This window comes from Leptodactylus fuscus, chromosome 2 (genome assembly GCF_031893055.1).
Source record: "Leptodactylus fuscus isolate aLepFus1 chromosome 2, aLepFus1.hap2, whole genome shotgun sequence".
In the NCBI taxonomy this organism is placed as follows: domain Eukaryota; kingdom Metazoa; phylum Chordata; class Amphibia; order Anura; family Leptodactylidae; genus Leptodactylus; species Leptodactylus fuscus.
In genome coordinates, this window is record NC_134266.1 from 168,847,003 (window position 1) to 168,868,201 (window position 21,199).

The window sequence follows — 21,199 nt, forward strand, 5'->3', positions numbered from 1 at the left end:
TGGCTGTTTAGAGGCTCCCTCCACCATTAATTGGTCCAAACTGGGCTGGTTAGAGGCTCCCTCCACCATTAATTGGTCCAAACTGGGCTGGTTAGAGGCTCCCTCCACCATTAATTGGTCCAAACTGGGCTGGTTAGAGGCTCCCTCCACCATGAATTTCCCAAAACTTGGCTGTTTAGAGGCTCCCTCCACCATTAATTGGTCCAAACTGGGCTGGTTAGAGGCTCCCTCCACCATGAATTTGCCCAAACTGGGCTGTTTAGAGGCTCCCTCCACCATGAATTTGCCCAAACTGGGCTGTTTAGAGGCTCCCTCCACCATGAATTGGTCCAAACTGGGCTGGTTAGAGGCTCCCTCCACCATGAATTTCCCAAAACTTGGCTGTTTAGAGGCTCCCTCCACCATTAATTGGTCCAAACTGGGCTGGTTAGAGGCTCCCTCCACCATGAATTTGCCCAAACTGGGGTGGTTAGAGGCTCCCTCCACCATTAATTGGTCCAAACTGGGCTGGTTAGAGGCTCCCTCCACAATTAATTGGTCCAAACTGGGCTAATTAGAGGCTCCCTCCACCATGAATTGGTCCAAACTGGGTTTTTTAGAGGCTCCCTCCACCATGAATTTCCCAAAACTTGGCTGTTTAGAGGCTCCCTCCACCATGAATTGGTCCAAACTGGGCTGGTTAGAGGCTCCCTCCACCATGAATTTCCCAAAACTTGGCTGTTTAGAGGCTCCCTCCACCATTAATTGGTCCAAACTGGGCTGGTTAGAGGCTCCCTCCACCATGAATTTGCCCAAACTGGGCTGTTTAGAGGCTCCCTCCACCATGAATTGGTCCAAACTGGGCTGGTTAGAGGCTCCCTCCACCATGAATTTCCCAAAACTTGGCTGTTTAGAGGCTCCCTCCACCATTAATTGGTCCAAACTGGGCTGGTTAGAGGCTCCCTCCACCATGAATTGGTCCAAACTGGGGTGGTTAGAGGCTCCCTCCACCATTAATTGGTCCAAACTGGGCTGGTTAGAGGCTCCCTCCACCATTAATTGGTCCAAACTGGGCTGGTTAGAGGCTCCCTCCACCATTAATTGGTCCAAACTGGGCTGGTTAGAGGCTCCCTCCACCATGAATTTCCCAAAACTTGGCTGTTTAGAGGCTCCCTCCACCATTAATTGGTCCAAACTGGGCTGGTTAGAGGCTCCCTCCACCATGAATTTGCCCAAACTGGGCTGTTTAGAGGCTCCCTCCACCATGAATTTGCCCAAACTGGGCTGTTTAGAGGCTCCCTCCACCATGAATTGGTCCAAACTGGGCTGGTTAGAGGCTCCCTCCACCATGAATTTCCCAAAACTTGGCTGTTTAGAGGCTCCCTCCACCATTAATTGGTCCAAACTGGGCTGGTTAGAGGCTCCCTCCACCATGAATTTGCCCAAACTGGGCTGTTTAGAGGCTCCCTCCACCATGAATTGGTCCAAACTGGGCTGGTTAGAGGCTCCCTCCACCATGAATTTCCCAAAACTTGGCTGTTTAGAGGCTCCCTCCACCATGAATTGGTCCAAACTGGGCTGGTTAGAGGCTCCCTCCACCATGAATTGGTCCATACTGGGGTGGTTAGAGGCTCCCTCCACCATTAATTGGTCCAAACTGGGCTGGTTAGAGGCTCCCTCCACCATTAATTGGTCCAAACTGGGCTGGTTAGAGGCTCCCTCCACCATGAATTTGCCCAAACTGGGGTGGTTAGAGGCTCCCTCCACCATTAATTGGTCCAAACTGGGCTGGTTAGAGGCTCCCTCCACAATTAATTGGTCCAAACTGGGCTAATTAGAGGCTCCCTCCACCATGAATTGGTCCAAACTGGGTTTTTTAGAGGCTCCCTCCACCATGAATTTGCCCAAACTGGGCTGTTTAGAGGCTCCCTCCACCATGAATTGGTCCAAACTGGGCTGGTTAGAGGCTCCCTCCACCATGAATTTCCCAAAACTTGGCTGTTTAGAGGCTCCCTCCACCATTAATTGGTCCAAACTGGGCTGGTTAGAGGCTCCCTCCACCATTAATTGGTCCAAACTGGGCTGGTTAGAGGCTCCCTCCACCATTAATTGGTCCAAACTGGGCTGGTTAGAGGCTCCCTCCACCATTAATTGGTCCAAACTGGGCTGTTTAGAGGCTCCCTCCACCATTAATTGGTCCAAACTGGGCTGGTTAGAGGCTCCCTCCACCATGAATTTGCCCAAACTGGGCTGTTTAGAGGCTCCCTCCACCATGAATTGGTCCAAACTGGGCTGGTTAGAGGCTCCCTCCACCATGAATTTCCCAAAACTTGGCTGTTTAGAGGCTCCCTCCACCATTAATTGGTCCAAACTGGGCTGGTTAGAGGCTCCCTCCACCATGAATTGGTCCAAACTGGGGTTTTTAGAGGCTCCCTCCACCATGAATTGGTCCAAACTGGGGTTTTTAGAGTCTCCCTCCACCATGAATTGGTCCAAACTGGGGTTTTTAGAGGCTCCCTCCACCATGAATTTGCCCAAACTGGGGTGTTTAGAGGCTCCCTCCACCATGAATTTGCCCAAACTCTGCTGGTTAGAGGCTCAATCCACCCTGATTTTCAAAACAAATGTTAGTGCCAACCTCAACTTACTACAAGGGCCAAATTCACTGCTGGTGACAAGCTCTCCTCACTGCAAGTGCCAAATACACATGTTTCAAGGTGTTTTCCTACTGTCAGAGAGGTGGTATTGAGTGTGTAAAGTGTGTAGTTGTTAGGCTGTGATGTTGGGGTAATAGAGGGTCTTTGGTGTGTTAGATGCCCCCAGACATGCTTCCCCTGCTGTCCCAGTGTCATTCCAGAGGTGTTGGCATCATTTCCTGGGGTGTCATAGTGGACTTGGTGACCCTCCAGACACGGATTTGGGTTTCCCCCTTAACGAGTATCTGTTCCCCATAGACTATAATGGGGTTCGAAACCCGTTCGAACACACGAACATTGAGCGGCTGTTCGAATCGAATTTCGAACCTCGAACATTTTAGTGTTCGCTCATCTCTAATTGTAATGTCTCATATTGTCTGTTCATGTGTCCTGATTTGTAAAGTGCTACGGAATATATTGGCGCTATAGAAATAAAGATGTTTTTTATTATTATTATTATTATTATTATTATTATTATCTCTCAGATTTTTGAATTATGCACCCATTTTCTTGCTACACTGTCCTGCTTTGGACTTTCTTTTACTCAATTCATAAGTGATGCACAGATTTCAGATGACAATAGAGAAACAGGGGTGTAGGATTTCAAAGAATGGAGCAAAAATGTGTTAATAAAGTATATTACAAATGCTATTAATGACACAAATGCTACCAGAAAATAAAAAGTTTAGGTATGCTTTAAGTTATTATAATTTATATATATTTTTAATATTCCCATTAGTTGTTTCCATACTTGAAACATAGCAGAAAATCCTAACCAGACATACTTTGACATAAGGCAGGCTAGATTATGTATCTTACAATTATGATGAATCCATCTACTGTAGGTATACTGTACAGTTTACAGTCTGACTGCTTAACACAAACCATTTAAGGTTGCCTTTCTTTTAGCTGGTTTGGAATGTTCATATAATTTCTTCTAGTGCTGCTGAAGATTACAAAGAGATTTCTACTCTTCAACCTGACTAATTAAGCAGGGGCCCAATCTTTTGAATCACAGTCAGCTTTGAAAGATATTTGTGAGCCATGTTCATATCTGAAATTGAAAAGTGGCATTATGAATATGGAGAACGAAAACTGGGCAATGAGTAACAGTAAAATGAAAAAATAAATAGATATGGTAATGAGCCTACTTTTGTTATCTATGGGTGAATTATAGTGTATGGGGGATTCAAACTTACACCAGAGTGTATTCCACAATACTCTTTGATATTTAAATGTTGATATAGGTGGACTGCATGAGGATATTGATGTGGCTGATGTTTCTTTTAGGGACACAAGTTTTTATAGAGCCCAGTTAAAGTTAAATTTTAATTTGTTTATTTTGGGGGACACCTCCCTTTCCTTACTGGTGCTTGAAATTCAGGTGTTCATTTCAACAGTGTTATGCTTCCCTGATAGAGAACCCAAACAATAAAAAAGCAAGATTAAATAAAGAAGTGGGAGTAGCAGTAGCCGACACTTTCAAGAGATATGAGATGTATGGTATTCTGAACAGAAACAGCAGATCATTTTGTATACTATGCAATGAGACAGTAGTAAGCAGAACATGAAATATAAATAGACATTCCAAGCTCTTGAAAAAAAATTGAGGTTGAAAGGAAGGAATATATTTCTAGGCTGCTACACCTCTATACGAGTCAATCAAATTTGATTCTTAAATTTGTACGAGGATCTACAAATTTAACACATGTAAGTTTCAGCATTGCTCACTCCATAGCTCACCATTAGAGATGAGTGAGTAGTATTCGATCGAATACCTCGCTCCCATAGGAATGCGTGTAAGCAGCCGAACACCAAGGGGTTAAGTGCATCGAATATTCACTGCGCTTAACCCCTTGGTGTTCGGCCGCTGCATAGACCAGCCTGCAAAAGAGACAATTTGCAGACAAGCCTGGGAGCCTTGTACAGGCTCCCGGCTGTCATGGCAACATGACGTCGGCCCTGGAGCATACTCCAGGAGCCGGCGATCCCGGACAAAATGGCGGCGCCCATGCACCGCCGGGAAAATGGCGCCTCCGGCGCCTTTGACCGCGGAGCCGGAGGGGTTAATGCCTCTGATCGGTCCCCGGTAGACACCCGGCGGCTATGGCGGCCGCTCGGCTCCCGGGCGGTCGCCATAGTTACAGACCCGACATGCGCCGTACTATTACGGCGCATGTCGGGAAGGGGTTAAACAACTTAATGTCAGTTCTAACAATAATAGTGAATAGCTGCTCGACCTCTTCACAAGCGGAGAATTCTCTGCATTTTACAGGAAGTTGATTCAACCTACAATGGACTGCTGATGTTCCATAATGTGAGATGGCTGAGACGAAGAAAAGTGCTTGAGTGGTTTGTGGAGTGCTTTGTAGAAATTAAGGTATTTCTTGAGGATAAGGATCTGGCAAACTACTCAGCTCAATGATCATAAGTGGATCAACACACTGATGTTTTTTACAGATCTCTCTCTGTTCATATGAATGAACTGAACTCAAAGTTTCAAGGTTTTGGCAAAAGTATTGATGTTATGTTTGGATACATAAAAGGTTTTGAAAGCAAACTTTAAATTTTTAAGCGAAATATAGAAACTAAAACTAATAAATACTTTCCTTGAGTAGCAAAGTATTTTGAGAAGGCCAACGCAACTGTACAAAATAAAATGGAGCATTTTCATGTAAAGTACCAGCATATTTTAACCCCTTCCCACCGAAGCCAGTTTTTGACTTCCTAACAGAACTTGATTTTTCAAATCTGACGTGTCATTTTATACAGTAATAAATTTGGAACTTTTTAACTCGCCAAAGTAATTTTCATATTGTTTTTTCGTGACACATTGTGCTTTGTCTTAGTGGTAAATTTTGGTTGATATGTTTTGTGTTTAGTTATGAAAAAATAGGAAATTTAGTGGAAATATAGTCATACAACCAAAACTATATCATACATCTAATGTTGGCATCAAACTTTAATCACCCTTACAAGTCAAACAAAAATATTCAAAATTTTAAAGAAAATTTCCAAAACCCTTTTTTTAAGGGACTAATCCAGTTATGAAGGGGTTTTGAAAGACTCTATATTAGAAACCCCCATAAATCAACCCATTTTAAAAACTGCACCCCTTAAATAAGCCAAGTATTTCAACCCTATAAGTGCTTAACAGGAATTAAGACAAAAAGCAGGTGAAATTTACACATTTCATTTTCTTTTACTAATATTTCTGTTTAGCTCTAGAATTTACACATTCACAAGGGGTAAAGGAGAAAATGCATTCCAAAAATTTTTATGCAAATTCTCCCAACTACCATACTACCCCACATGTAGGTGTAAACTGATCTATGGACACACCGTGAGACACAGAAGGAAAGGAGCGCCAATCAGCTTTTAGAGAATAGATCTTGCTGTGATCAGTTTCAGGCACCATGTCGCATTTACAAGGCCCTTGAGGTTCCAAACAGTGGAAACCTCTAGAAAGTGACCCCATCTTGGAAACTAGACCCCTCAAGAAATTTATCAAGGGGTATAGCGAGTATTGTGACCCTACAGGTTTTTCACTGAATTTATTATCATAGGGACGTGAACATGAAAAATTACCCGTTTTCCAATCAAATGTCGCTTTAGCCTTAATTTTTTCATCTTCACAAAGGGTTAAAGGAGAATAACTAAATTTTTTTTCTCATGAACACGACAATACCCCACATGTGCTGGTACACTGATGTACGGACACATGGCAGTGCTTGAAACGGAAAGAGTGCTATTTGGTTTTTGACGGACAAATTTTCCTGGAATAGCTTTCAGGTATCATGTTCTTTTTGCAGAGCCGCTGAGGTGCCAAAACAGTAGAAACCCCCCAAAAGTGACCTTATTTTGTAAACTAAACCCCTCAAGGAATTTATCAAGGGGTATCGTGAGTACTTTGAATTTCAAGGCCTTTCACAGAATTGGGCAATAAAAATGGAAAATTACATTCTTATCTATAAAATGTAGCTTTAACCCAAAATGTCTCATTTTTACAAGGGGTTAAAGGAGAAATGCACCCCAAAATTTGTTAAGCAATTTCTCCCGACTATAGAAATGACCCACATGTGGATATAAATTTCTGTATTTGCAAAAAGCAGGGAAGGAGAACCATTGTACTTTTCAGAGGGCAGATTCTGCTGGAATTGGTTTCAGGCCCCATGTCACATTGGCCCCTGAAGTACAAGCACAGTGGAAAGCCCCAATAAATGACCTGATTTTGGAAACTAGACCCCTCAAGCAATGGTCAGATGTGGCCATATAAGGGCTTGTTGTTTGCGGTATTAGATGTACTTTTCGATGCCACCATTTTGAGGTGCCTGTAACTTATTGACTAAATTTTATTAACTCTTTCAGGGTGGAATGTAAAAGAAAACATCAATTCTGGCATTGCTTTTTAGTGTTTAATTTTTTCCCCGTGCAGCATACCTAACATTTTTTATTCGGTGGGTCCGTACGATTACGGCAGTACCTATTTTATAGTCTTTGTTAATGCATTGCTAATAGTGCAGGATAAAATTCAAATCAGGGAAATTTATTATTTTTGCATCACCATCCTCTGAAAGGCATAACATTTTTATTTTAACAGAGCTGGATGAGGGCTTATTCTTTTAAGGACGGCCTGTGCTTTTTCTTGGTACCATTTTGGTTTTCATCTGACCATTTGATTACTTTTCATTGAACATTTTGTGAGGCAAAGGTAGCAAATAATCCAGGGGTGGGCAATTAATTTTCCCATGGGGCTGCATAAGAAATTGAAACTATGCTAGAGGGCCGTGCCACGGCAAATTTAGCTCCACCCACTTCTACATTGACTCTGCCCATTCCCAATCATCTTTCCATGTGCCCCCACAAAGTATAATCCTCCTACAGTCACCCATACATTATATGCCCCCACATTATAATGTTCCCTTCCAACTGCCTCACAGTATTAGCTCCCTCTCCTGGTGCCCCAGTATAAACATGTCTCCATCTTAGGCCGGCACTAAGACACGCCCCCTAGACACGCCCCCTAGACACGCCCCCTAGACACGCCTCCCTAGTCAAAGCTGTGCGGGCCGGATTGAATCAGTCAGAGGGCCAGAGGGGACATGAAACTAGAGCAGCTGGAGGGGGACATTAAACAGTGGGGGTAGTTGGAGGGGGGCAATAAATTGAAGCTGGAGCGGGACATGAAACTGGGGGCAACTAGAGGGGGACATTAAAACCGGGAAGCAGACATTAAACCATAGGGGTAGCTGGAGGGTGACATTAAACTGGGGACAACTAGAGACAGACAGGTCCCCCTACAGCTTCCTCCACGGTTTAATGTCCCCCCAGTCTAAGTGCCCTCTTCATCTACCCCCAGTTTCATGTCCCCCCCCTCCATCTGCCATCTCTGCCCTAGTATAACATTCCCCTTCCATCTCTGCCCCTAGGTTACTGAGACACACACACACACACACACACACATATAGACACACACATATAGACACACACACATACAGACACACATACAGACACACACATAGACAGACAGATAGACAGACATAGACAGACACACACATAGACAGACACACACATAGACAGACACACATATAGACAGACACATATAGACACACACACATACAGACACACATATAGACAGACAGACACATATAGACAGACAGACATATAGACAGACAGACATATAGACAGACACATATAGACAGACAGACAAATATAGACACACACACATACAGACACACATATAGACAGACAGACACATATAGACAATCACACATATAGACAGACAGACATATAGACATACACATATAGACAGACAGACACATATAGACAATCACACATATAGACAGACAGACATATAGACATACACATATAGACAGACAGACACATATAGACAGACAGACACATATAGACACACACACACTCTCTCCCCCCTGCATCTCACCTTACATCTTTCAGTACCTTATGACACACTCACATGTCTCCATCTTAGGCCGGCACTAAGACACGCCCCCTAGACACGCCTCCCCAATCAAAGCTGTGCGGGCCGGATTGAATCAGTCAGAGGGCCGGATATGGCCCGGGGGTCGTGCTTTGCCCAGGTCTGAAATAATCATTACTTTTGTACTATTGTTCAGGATTTTACGGACATGGTGATACCAAATATGTAAAAAAAAAAAAAAAATTCTTTATTTTACATAATAAAACATTTTAAATGGGATTTTTGAGGTTTTATGTATTTGTTGTTTTTTTTTTTAACATATTTAAGCATTTTTTTTTTACTTTTTTTTTTCTGTCTCCATAGGGGATTGAAGCAGCGATCTTCTGATCACTGGTTCAATACATATACGTTGCAATACATGTATATTGCTTTGTATAGGAGTCTGTCAGCCCGTGTAGACACGTGGGCTGACAGCCTCCATTCCTGGCAGGATCAACTAAGTACGTGGAGGGACAGACGTAAGGCAGACCCAGGGTCACTGATCACACTCTGGGTTGCCTATTAGAAACACTGGCATCCTCCAAAAACGTTGCGGGGGTGCTGATCGGGACTCCAGGACATAGAGAAACTCCTGAGATGCCGCGGTAATGTTTAACCGAAGCATCTCAGGGGTTTACACTGTGATCGGACCCAGCTCCGACCGTGGGTGTTACAGGCAGGGCCGCCGATAGGCCAGTACTACTGCTACTCGGTCAGCTCCTCGCTTCGCCTCTGCGCGCCTCTCTCGTTGACACATATGCGGCTGAATAGAGGAGCTGACCTGTGTCAGCTCCTTGCTTCGCTGCCGCCGCTGCTACTGGCTTGTAGACGCAATGTGATGACGTCACATCATGTCTACAACTGTGCGCCAGTGAGAGAGAGGCGCGCAGAGAGCTGAAAGGGAACGAAGGAGAAAGTAAGTGTAATGTCGTGTACGCTGAGATGGAACGTGAAACTGGGGGCAGATGAAGGAGAGGACGGCATGACACTGGGGGCAGAGATGGAGAGGACGGCATGACACTGGGGGCAGAGATGGAGGGGACATGAATCTGGGGGCAGAGATGGAGGGAACATGAATATGGGGGCAGAGATGGAGGGGACATGAATATGGGGGCAGAGATGGAGGGGACATGAATATGGGGGCAGAGATGGAGGGGACATGAATCTGGGTGCAGAGATGGAGGGGACATGAATATGGGGGCAGAGATGGAGGGGACATGAATATGGGGCAGAGATGGAGGGGACATGAATCTGGGGGCAGAGATGGAGGGGACATGAATATGGGGGCAGAGATGGAGGGGACATGAATCTGGGGGCAGAGATGGAGGGGACATGAATATGGGGCAGAGATGGAGGGGACATGAATATGGGGCAGAGATGGAGGGGACATGAATATGGGGGCAGAGATGGAGGGGACATGAATTTGGGGGCAGAGATGGAGGGGACATGAATCTGGGGGCAGAGATGGAGGGGACATGAATCTGGGGGCAGAGATGGAGGGGACATGAATATGGGGGTAGAGATGGAGGGGACATGAATCTGGGGGCAGAGATGGAGGGGACATGAATATGGGGGCAGAGATGGAGGGGACATGAATATGGGGGCAGAGATGGAGGGGACATGAATCTGGGGGCAGAGATGGAGGGGACATGAATCTGGGGGCAGAGATGGAGGGGACATGAATCTGGGGGAAGAGATGGAGGGGACATGAATCTGGGGCAGAGATGGAGGGACATGAATCTGGGGGCAGAGATGGGGACATGAATCTGGGGGTAGAGATGGGGGACATGAAACTGGGGACAGAGATGGAGGGGACATGAAACTGGGGGCAGAGATGGAGGGGGGACATGAAACTGGGGGCAGAAATGGATGGGCGGACATGAATCTGGGGGCAGAGATGGAGGGGGAGACATGAAACTGGGGGCAGATGAAGGGGGTATATGAAGCTGGGGGAGAGATAGAGGGGGGACATATAATGTACGGGTGACTGTAGGAGGATTATACTGTGTGCGGGCACATGAAAAATTAATGAGACTGGGCAGAGTCAACATAACAGTGGGTGGGGCTAAATTTGCCACGGCGCACATTTTGTCCCTCTTTTGGTTCTTCAAAAGTTGGGAGGTATGGGTACAGGGGGCAATGGAAAGTTGTTAGAAGGTGGACGGGGGGGGGGGGAATTGTTGGGGCATCGGGTGTGCGGCACTGCGGAGAGGGAACTGGGGCAATAATATATAATATATAAGTTTTTAGCTGGAGAACTACAAAGCACACAATGCCTCCAAAAGTATGTGTGCTTTGTATTAATAATGATGTAGGCTGCTATGCTACTAGCATAGCAGCCTGTTTGGGGGTGGGACTTTCACTTTAAAGGAGTGTTCACATTGCGTTTTTGGCCTCCCTTGCTGGGATACATTAGTAACCAGTCACAATCAGCTCCCCACTTATCCCTGCACGGAGAACTGCAGGCCCCCCTTTATTTAATGGCCAGTTCTTCGTGCAGGGATAAGTTGACGGCTGATTCTGACTGGTTACCAATGTATCCCGGCAAGGGAGGCCAAAAACGCAATGTGAATAAGCCCTTAGGATTTATTAGGAGGGCTCTTATAAATGGTGTTGGCTCTCTATAGGTGCTGTCACACGTAGCAGATCTTACCTGCAAATAGAATCTGATTAAGCCTTGTAATGCTGCTAAATAAAGGTAAATTTAATCCATAATTGGTTTGTCGCAAAACAAGGTAGTTTTAAAAGGGCGGGGGGGGGGGGGAGACACTTAGGCTGTATGGGGCCCCAAAATTCCTGATGGCGGCCCTGGTTACAGGACATTGTCAGCCGTAACGTACGGCTGATACTCGCAAAGCAGGGTATGCACACAGTAATACTACGGCAGTATGCAGGAAGTCCTTCCCGGCAGCGCTGTACTGTGCAGATGTCAGGAAGGGGTTAAACTTGTTACTTGACCAGTTTGGTGAAAGATTTAGTCAATTTAGAAGCCTGGAACAGACAATGAAAATAATTATATATCTGGATGTGGTAGTCTAAAGTAGTTTAGAATTAAATGGTTTCCAATGGATGCAAATTGATGATTTGAGATGCAACTTGCAGAATTTCAAGACAGCATCTGGGCTTAGGTGTTTGTTGACTTAAGGTCAAACCTTGAGAATTTAGAAAGGAATTGCTTGGAGAATGAAGGGGGGTGCCACTACGAACATGAAATCTGGAGTGCTTAGAACCAATTACCGTACACTTTTAGCACCCTGAAAAATCTAGCGATGGCTTTACTCACAATTTTTCCCTTTACATACTTTTGTGAGATTTTATTCTCACCATTAAATAATATTAAAACTAGGGTTGAGCGATCGGGATCGGAAAAGATCGAATTCCGATCGGCGATCGAGTAAATTTCATGATCGCGATCGGAATTCCGACCCAATCTTTTCCAGTGGGATCGAGATCGGAGGTTATCTCAAGATCAGCTCAACCCTAAAAGTGACTTTTCCCATAGAAAAGCATTGACTAGGGTTGAAGATCGGGATCGGAAAAGATCGGATTCCGATCGGCGATCGAGTAAATTTCACGATCGAGATCGAGATCGGCTGGAAAATGATCGGAAATCGGATTTTAAAATCGATCTTGAAATCTCAAGATTGGCTCAACCCTAATTAAAACCAATAAAAGAAATCGAATGAGAGATGAAGTTAGTAGCACTTGCTTGGACTTGAAGTATACGAAATACCAACATTCAATTGAAGATTTAGCAAATTAAATTCAGCAACAAAAAGTCAGTAAGGTGGTAATAAGGTAAAAAAAAATTTTTTTTTTCTTTATTTATAAATATACATACATTAAAAATATAAATTTTTGTTATTAGAGCTACAAATATCACAAAATTATTACTTTTTCTCGAATGACACACCACCTGAGTTATGCTGATTTATTTATTTATTTATTTTACAAATTTGAATACACCAAGCTCAAAAGGTTGGCTATCACTGTAATTGTACATCACTGGTAGCTAAGGGGTTAAATGTTGTAAAGCATTTAGCTGCTATTGCCAAAAATTAGTGTAATCGAGTGGTTATACATCTACCACATTAATTAAGAGAGAGAATTAATAACACAGTGTAATTATAAAAACAATTACATAACACACTAGTACAGAATTACCCCCACTGCCACATGTATGCTTTACAGCGTATTGCCTAGAGATATGACTCCTGTGTTACAAAGCCTTTTTATAAAATGTACTTACATTCAACTTCAGGCAAGTCAGTGTGGGGAAAAGTATTTTTTAATAATGTTTTAACATAAACAAATGATGTTTGGTATCCAGGTGTTCCTTCCTCAAGGCGCTGCAGGTTTTGCCAGCTGTCAGCATTCTTATTCAGTATTTGAGCCAGTTAGTGCACATATCATGTTATTCAGGCCTTGGCTGTATATCAGATGTAAGCATATGAGCCATTTTTTTTCTTTTTTCTTTTTTTTTAACTTTTAAAATTTTTATTGAATTTTTCAAGAGGGTTTACAACAAAGAGAAAAATATGCATGTAAAACAGCAACAACACACAGAATATCTTAAACCAACTACGGCTGCTAGAACTTCACACAGAAATTAACTTCGTACAAGAAAAAACAGACAAAGACATGAGGGGGGGGGACGAGGAGGAGGGGATACAGGGTGTACAGGCGAGTATTGAAGAAGAAAAAACAAATCAAAAACCATGAGTAATACAGTAAGCATACCAGGACGACCATATTGAATTGAAGCTCTCTACTGTATAGTTTAGAGTAGTTGTCATGTATTCAAGAGTGCGCACGTCCTTGAGACGTCCAATCAATTCGGACCTAGTAGGCAGGAGGACATCCTTCCACTGACGGGCAATAAGTGTCTTTGCCGCAGTACATAAGTACAAAAACAGTCGTGAGGTCTAGAGATGAGCGAACAGTGTTCTATCGAACTCATGTTCGATCGGATATTAGTCTGTTCGGCATGTTCGAATCGAATCGAACACCGCGTGGTAAAGTGCGCCATTACTCGATTCCCCTCCCACCTTCCCTGGCGCCTTTTTTGCTCCAATAACAACGCAGGGTAGGTGGGACAGGAACTACGACACCGGTGACGTTGAAAAAAGTAGGCAAAACCCATTGGCTGCCGAAAACATGTGACCTCTAATTTAAAAGAACAGCGCCGCCCAGGTTCGCGTCATTCTGAGCTTGCAATTCACCGAGGACGGAGGTTTCCGTCCAGCTAGCTAGGGCTTAGATTCTGGGTAGGCAGGGACAGGCTAGGATAGGAAGGAGAAGACAACCACAACAGCTCTTGTAAGAGCTAAATTCCAGGGAGAAGCTTGTCAGTGTAACGTGGCACTGACGGGCTCAATCGCCGCAACCCAGCTTTCCCAGGATCCTGAATGGAATACACTGTCAGTGTATTCCCGTATACCCGATATATACCCCGATACCCGTTCCAACGGTGTGCCCCCCCACCTTCACCCCAGAAATACCCTGCAAGTCCCCTAGCAATAGAATTGGGGCTATATACACCCACAATTTTTACTACTGGTATACAGTGCCATTGTCTGACTGGGAATTCAAAGAATATATTGGAGTTATAAATACCCTCATTTCTTGCTACTGCCATATAGTGCCAGTTTCTGACTGGTAATTCAAAGAATATATTGTGGTTACGTGCACCCACAATTTTTACTACTGGTATACAGTGCCATTGTCTGACTGGGAATTCAAAGAATATATTGGGGTTACGTGCACCCACAATTTTTACTACTGGTATACAGTGCCATTGTCTGACTGGGAATTCAAAGAATATATTGGGAATACAAATACCCTCATTTCTTGCTACTGCCATATAGTGCCAGTTTCTGACTGGTAATTCAAAGAATATATTGGGGTTACGTGCACCCACAATTTTTACTACTGGTATACAGTGCCATTGTCTGACTGGGAATTCAAAGAATATATTGGGAATACAAATACCCTCATTTCTTGCTACTGCCATATAGTGCCAGTGTCTGACTGGGAATTCAAAGAATATATTGGGGTTACGTGCACCCACAATTTTTACTACTGGTATACAGTGCCATTGTCTGACTGGGAATTCAAAGAATATATTGGGAATACAAATACCCTCATTTCTTGCTACTGCCATATAGTGCCAGTTTCTGACTGGTAATTCAAAGAATATATTGGGGTTACGTGCACCCACAATTTTTACTACTGGTATACAGTGCCATTGTCTGACTGGGAATTCAAAGAATATCTTGGGAATACAAATACCCTCATTTCTTGCTACTGCCATATAGTGCCAGTGTCTGACTGGGAATTCAAAGAATATATTGGGGTTACGTGCACCCACAATTTTTACTACTGGTATACAGTGCCATTGTCTGACTGGGAATTCAAAGAATATATTGGGAATACAAATACCCTCATTTCTTGCTACTGCCATATAGTGCCAGTGTCTGACTGGGAATTCAAAGAATATATTGGGGTTACGTGCACCCACAATTTTTACTACTGGTATACAGTGCCATTGTCTGACTGGGAATTCAAAGAATATATTGGGGTTATAAATACCCTCATTTCTTGCTACTGCCATATAGTGCCAGTTTCTGACTGGTAATTCAAAGAATATATTGTGGTTACGTGCACCCACAATTTTTACTACTGGTATACAGTGCCATTGTCTGACTGGGAATTCAAAGAATATATTGGGAATACAAATACCCTCATTTCTTGCTACTGCCATATAGTGCCAGTGTCTGACTGGGAATTCAAAGAATATATTGGGGTTACGTGCACCCACAATTTTTACTACTGGTATACAGTGCCATTGTCTGACTGGGAATTCAAAGAATATATTGGGAATACAAATACCCTCATTTCTTGCTACTGCCATATAGTGCGAGTGTCTGACTGGGAATTCAAAGAATATATTGGGGTTACGTGCACCCACAATTTTTACTACTGGTATACAGTGCCATTGTCTGACTGGGAATTCAAAGAATATATTGGGGTTATAAATACCCTCATTTCTTGCTACTGCCATATAGTGCCAGTTTCTGACTGGTAATTCAAAGAATATATTGTGGTTACGTGCACCCACAATTTTTACTACTGGTATACAGTGCCATTGTCTGACTGGGAATTCAAAGAATATATTGGGAATACAAATACCCTCATTTCTTGCTACTGCCATATAGTGCCAGTGTCTGACTGGGAATTCAAAGAATATATTGGGGTTACGTGCACCCACAATTTTTACTACTGGTATACAGTGCCATTGTCTGACTGGGAATTCAAAGAATATATTGGGAATACAAATACCCTCATTTCTTGCTACTGCCATATAGTGCCAGTTTCTGACTGGTAATTCAAAGAATATATTGGGGTTACGTGCACCCACAATTTTTACTACTGGTATACAGTGCCATTGTCTGACTGGGAATTCAAAGAATATATTGGGAATACAAATACCCTCATTTCTTGCTACTGCCATATAGTGCCAGTTTCTGACTGGTAATTCAAAGAATATATTGGGGTTACGTGCACCCACAATTTTTACTACTGGTATACAGTGCCATTGTCTGACTGGGAATTCAAAGAATATATTGGGGTTATAAATACCCTCATTTCTTGCTACTGCCATATAGTGCCAGTTTCTGACTGGTAATTCAAAGAATATATTGTGGTTACGTGCACCCACAATTTTTACTACTGGTATACAGTGCCATTGTCTGACTGGGAATTCAAAGAATATATTGGGAATACAAATACCCTCATTTCTTGCTACTGCCATATAGTGCCAGTTTCTGACTGGTAATTCAAAGAATATATTGGGGTTACGTGCACCCACAATTTTTACTACTGGTATACAGTGCCATTGTCTGACTGGGAATTCAAAGAATATATTGGGAATACAAATACCCTCATTTCTTGCTACTGCCATATAGTGCCAGTTTCTGACTGGTAATTCAAAGAATATATTGGGGTTACGTGCACCCACAATTTTTACTACTGGTATACAGTGCCATTGTCTGACTGGGAATTCAAAGAATATATTGGGAATACAAATACCCTCATTTCTTGCTACTGCCATATAGTGCCAGTTTCTGACTGGTAATTCAAAGAATATATTGGGGTTACGTGCACCCACAATTTTTACTACTGGTATACAGTGCCAATTTCTAACTAGGAATTCAAAATGCGCAAGGCTCCCGGAAAGGGACGTGGACGAGGCCGTGGGCGAGGTCGGGGGAATGGTTCTGGGGAGCAAGGTAGCAGTGAAGCCACAGGGCGTCCCGTGCCTACTCCTGTGGGGCAGCAAGCATTGCGCCACTCCACAGTGCCAGGGTTGCTTGCCACATTAACTAAACTGCAGGGTACAAACCTTAGTAGGCCCGAGAACCAGGAACAGGTCTTGCAATGGCTGTCAGAGAACGCTTACAGCACATTGTCCAGCAGCCAGTCAGACTCTGCCTCCTCTCCTCCTATTACCCAACAGTCTTGTCTTCCTTCCTCCCAAAATTCCGAAGCTTTACAGAACAATAACCCAAACTGTCCCTGCTCCCCAGAGCTGTTCTCCGCTCCTTTCATTGTCCCTCAACCTGCCTCTCCACGTCACGATTCCACGAACCTAACAGAGGAGCATCTGTGTCCAGATGCTCAAACACTAGAGTCTCCTCCATCTCCGTTCGATTTGGTGGTGGATGACCAGCAACCCACCCTCATCGACGATGATGTGACGCAGTTGCCGTCAGGGCATCCAGTTGACCGGCGCATTGTGCGGGAGGAGGAGATGAGACAGGAGTTGGAAGAGGAAGTGGTGGATGATGAGGACACTGACCCGACCTGGACAGGGGGGATGTCAAGCGGGGAAAGTAGTGTGGATGTTGAGGCAGGTGCAGCACCAAAAAGGGTAGCTAGAGGCAGAGGCAGAGGTCAGCAGCTTAGGCGAAGCCAGGCCACACCCGGAATCTCCCAAGATGTTCCAGTTCGTACCCAGCCCCGAAAAACTCCCACCTCGAGGGCACGTTTCTCGAAGGTGTGGAGTTTTTTCAAGGAATGCGCCGAGGACAGATATAGTGTTGTCTGCACAATTTGCCTCTCGAAATTGATTAGGGGCTCTGAGAAGAGCAACCTGTCCACCACTTCAATGCGCCGTCATTTGGAATCCAAGCACTGGAATCAGTGGCAGGCAGCAACGGCAGGACAAAGGCCGCCTGCCGTTCACGCCACTGCCACTGCCTCTGCCACTGCCTCTGCCTCTGCCACTGCCACTGCTGACTGTGCTGGCGATGCACTCCAGAGGACGAGCCAGGACACCACTTCATCTGCCTCCGCCACTTTGTTGACTTCTACCTCATCCTCCCCTGGTCCTGTCTTATCTCCTTCTCCTGCACCATCAAAGGCACCATCAGGCGTTTCTTTACAACAACCCACCATCTCTCAGACATTGGAGCGGCGGCAGAAATACACTGCTAACCACCCACACGCGCAAGCCTTGAACGCCAACATCGCTAAACTGCTGGCCCAGGAGATGTTGGCGTTCCGGCTTGTTGAAACTCCCGCCTTCCTGGACCTGATGGCAACTGCGGCACCTCGCTATGCCGTCCCTAGCCGTCACTACTTCTCCCGGTGTGCCGTCCCCGCCTTGCACCAGCACGTGTCACTCAACATCAGGCGGGCCCTTAGTTCCGCGCTTTGCACAAAGGTCCACTTGACCACCGACGCGTGGACAAGTGCATGCGGACAGGGACGCTACATTTCACTGACGGCACACTGGGTGAATGTAGTTGAGGCTGGGACTGCTTCCCAAACTGGCCCGGTGTACCTCGTCTCCCCGCCTAACATTCCTGGCAGGGACACGAGAAGAACACCCCCCTCCTCCTCCTCCTCTACCGCCTCCTCCTCCGCCACCGCCTCCTCCTCCGCCACCGCCTCCTCCTCCGCTGTTAGACTGACCCCAGCTACGAGTTGGAAACGTTGCAGCACTGGCGTTGGTAGACGTCAGCAGGCTGTGCTGAAGCTGATCAGCTTGGGGGACAGACAGCACACTGCCTCCGAGGTGAGGGATGCCCTCCTCGATGAGACGGCAATATGGTTTGAGCCGCTGCACCTGGGCCCAGGCATGGTCGTTTGTGATAACGGCCGGAACCTGGTAGCAGCTCTGGAGCTTGCCGGACTCCAACATGTTCCATGCCTGGCCCACGTCTTCAACCTAGTGGTGCAACGTTTCCTAAAGAGCTACCCCAATGTTCCAGAGCTACTGGTGAAAGTGCGGCGCATGTGCGCCCACTTTCGCAAGTCGACAGTAGCCGCTGCTAGCTTAAAATCTCTCCAGCAACGCCTGCATGTGCCACAACACCGGCTTTTGTGCAACGTCCCCACACGCTGGAACTCAACGTTTCAGATGTTGAATAGAGTGGTTGAGCAGCAGAGACCTTTGATGGAATACCAGCTACAAAACCCTAGGGTGCCACAAAGTCAGCTGCCTCAGTTTCACATCCATGAGTGGCCATGGATGAGAGACCTTTGTGACATCCTACGGGTCTTTGAGGAGTCCACAAGGAGGGTGAGCTCTGAGGATGCGATGGTGAGCCTTACAATCCCGCTCTTGTGTGTTCTGAGAGAATCCCTGATTGACATCAGGGATAACTCAGATCACACAGAGGAGTTAGGGATAGCATCCGATCCGTCACAGCTGGAGAGTAGGTCCACACATCTGTCCGCTTCACTGCGTTTAATGGAGGAGGAGGAGGAAGAAGAGTTGTCCGATGATGTGATGGTGATACAGGAGGCTTCCGGGCAACTTCGAATCGTCCCATTGTTGCAGCGCGGATGGGTAGACATGGAGGATGAGGAGGAAATGGAGATTGAACTTTCCGGTGGGGCCAGAGGAGTCATGCCAACTAACACTGTGGCAGACATGGCTGAGTTCATGTTGGGGTGCTTTACAACCGACAAGCGTATTGTCAAAATCATGGAGGACAACCAGTACTGGATCTTTGCTATCCTTGACCCCCGGTATAAAAACAACATCTCGTCTTTTATTCAGGTAGAGGGGAGGGACAATCGCATCAATGCTTGCCACAGGCAATTGGTGCAGAATATGATGGAGATGTTTCCAGCATGTGACGTTGGCGGCAGGGAGGGCAGTTCCTCCAGTAGGCAACCAAGTTCTCACCGGTCCACACAAACGAGGGGCACACTGTCTAAGGTCTGGGACACCTTGATGGCACCCCCTCGCCAAAGTGCCGCCACGGAGGGTCCTAGTGTCACCAGGCGTGAGAAGTATAGGCGCATGTTGCGGGAATACCTTTCCGACCACAGCCCTGTCCTCTCCGACCCCTCTGCGCCCTACACGTATTGGGTGTCGAAGTTGGACCTGTGGCTTGAACTTGCCCTATATGCCTTGGAGGTGCTGTCCTGTCCTGCCGCCAGCGTCCTATCTGAGAGGGTGTTCAGTGCAGCCGGTGGCATCATCACTGACAAGCGCACCCGTCTGTCAGCTGAGAGTGCCGACCGGCTCACTTTGATAAAAATGAACCACCACTGGGTAGAGCCGTCATTTTTGTGCCCACCTGTGTAAAGCACCCCAACATGAAACTCCATGTCTGTACTCAACCTCTCCAATTCCTCCGCATCCTCATACTCATCCACCATAAGCGTTGCACAATTCTGCTAATACTAGGCTCCCTCCACCCTGATTTCCCCCAACTCTGCTGGTTAGAGGCTCCCTCCACCCTGATTTCCACCAACTCTGCTGGTTAGAGGCTCCCTCCACCATGAATTTGCCCAAACTGGGCTGTTTAGAGGCTCCCTCCACCATGAATTGGTCCAAACTGGGGTTTTTAGCGGCTCCCTCCACCATTAATTGGTCCAAACTGGGCTGGTTAGAGGCTCCCTCCACCATGAATTGGTCCAAACTGGGGTTTTTAGAGGCTCCCTCCACCATGAATTGGTCCAAACTGGGGTTTTTAGAGGCTCCCTCCACCATGAATTGGTCCAAACTTGGCTGTTTAGAGGCTCCCTCCACCATTAATTGGTCCAAACTGGGCTGGTTAGAGGCTCCCTCCACCATGAATTGGTCCAAACTGGGGTTTTTAGAGGCTCCCTCCACCATGAATTGGTCCAAACTGGGCTGTTTAGCTGCTCCCTCCACCATTAATTGGTCCAAACTGGGCTGGTTAGAGGCTCCCTCCACCATGAATTTGCCCAAACTGGGCTGGTTAGAGGCTCCCTCCACCATGAATTGGTCCAAACTGGGGTTTTTAGAGGCTCCCTCCACCATGAATTGGTCCAAACTGGGGGTTTTAGAGGCTCCCTCCACCATGAATTGGTCCAAACTGGGGTTTTTAGAGGCTCCCTCCACCATGAATTGGTCCAAACTGGGGTTTTTAGAGGCTCCCTCCACCATGAATTGGTCCAAACTGGGCTGTTTAGTGGCTCCCTCCACCATTAATTGGTCCAAACTGGGCTGGTTAGAGGCTCCCTCCACCATGAATTTGCCCAAACTGGGCTGTTTAGAGGC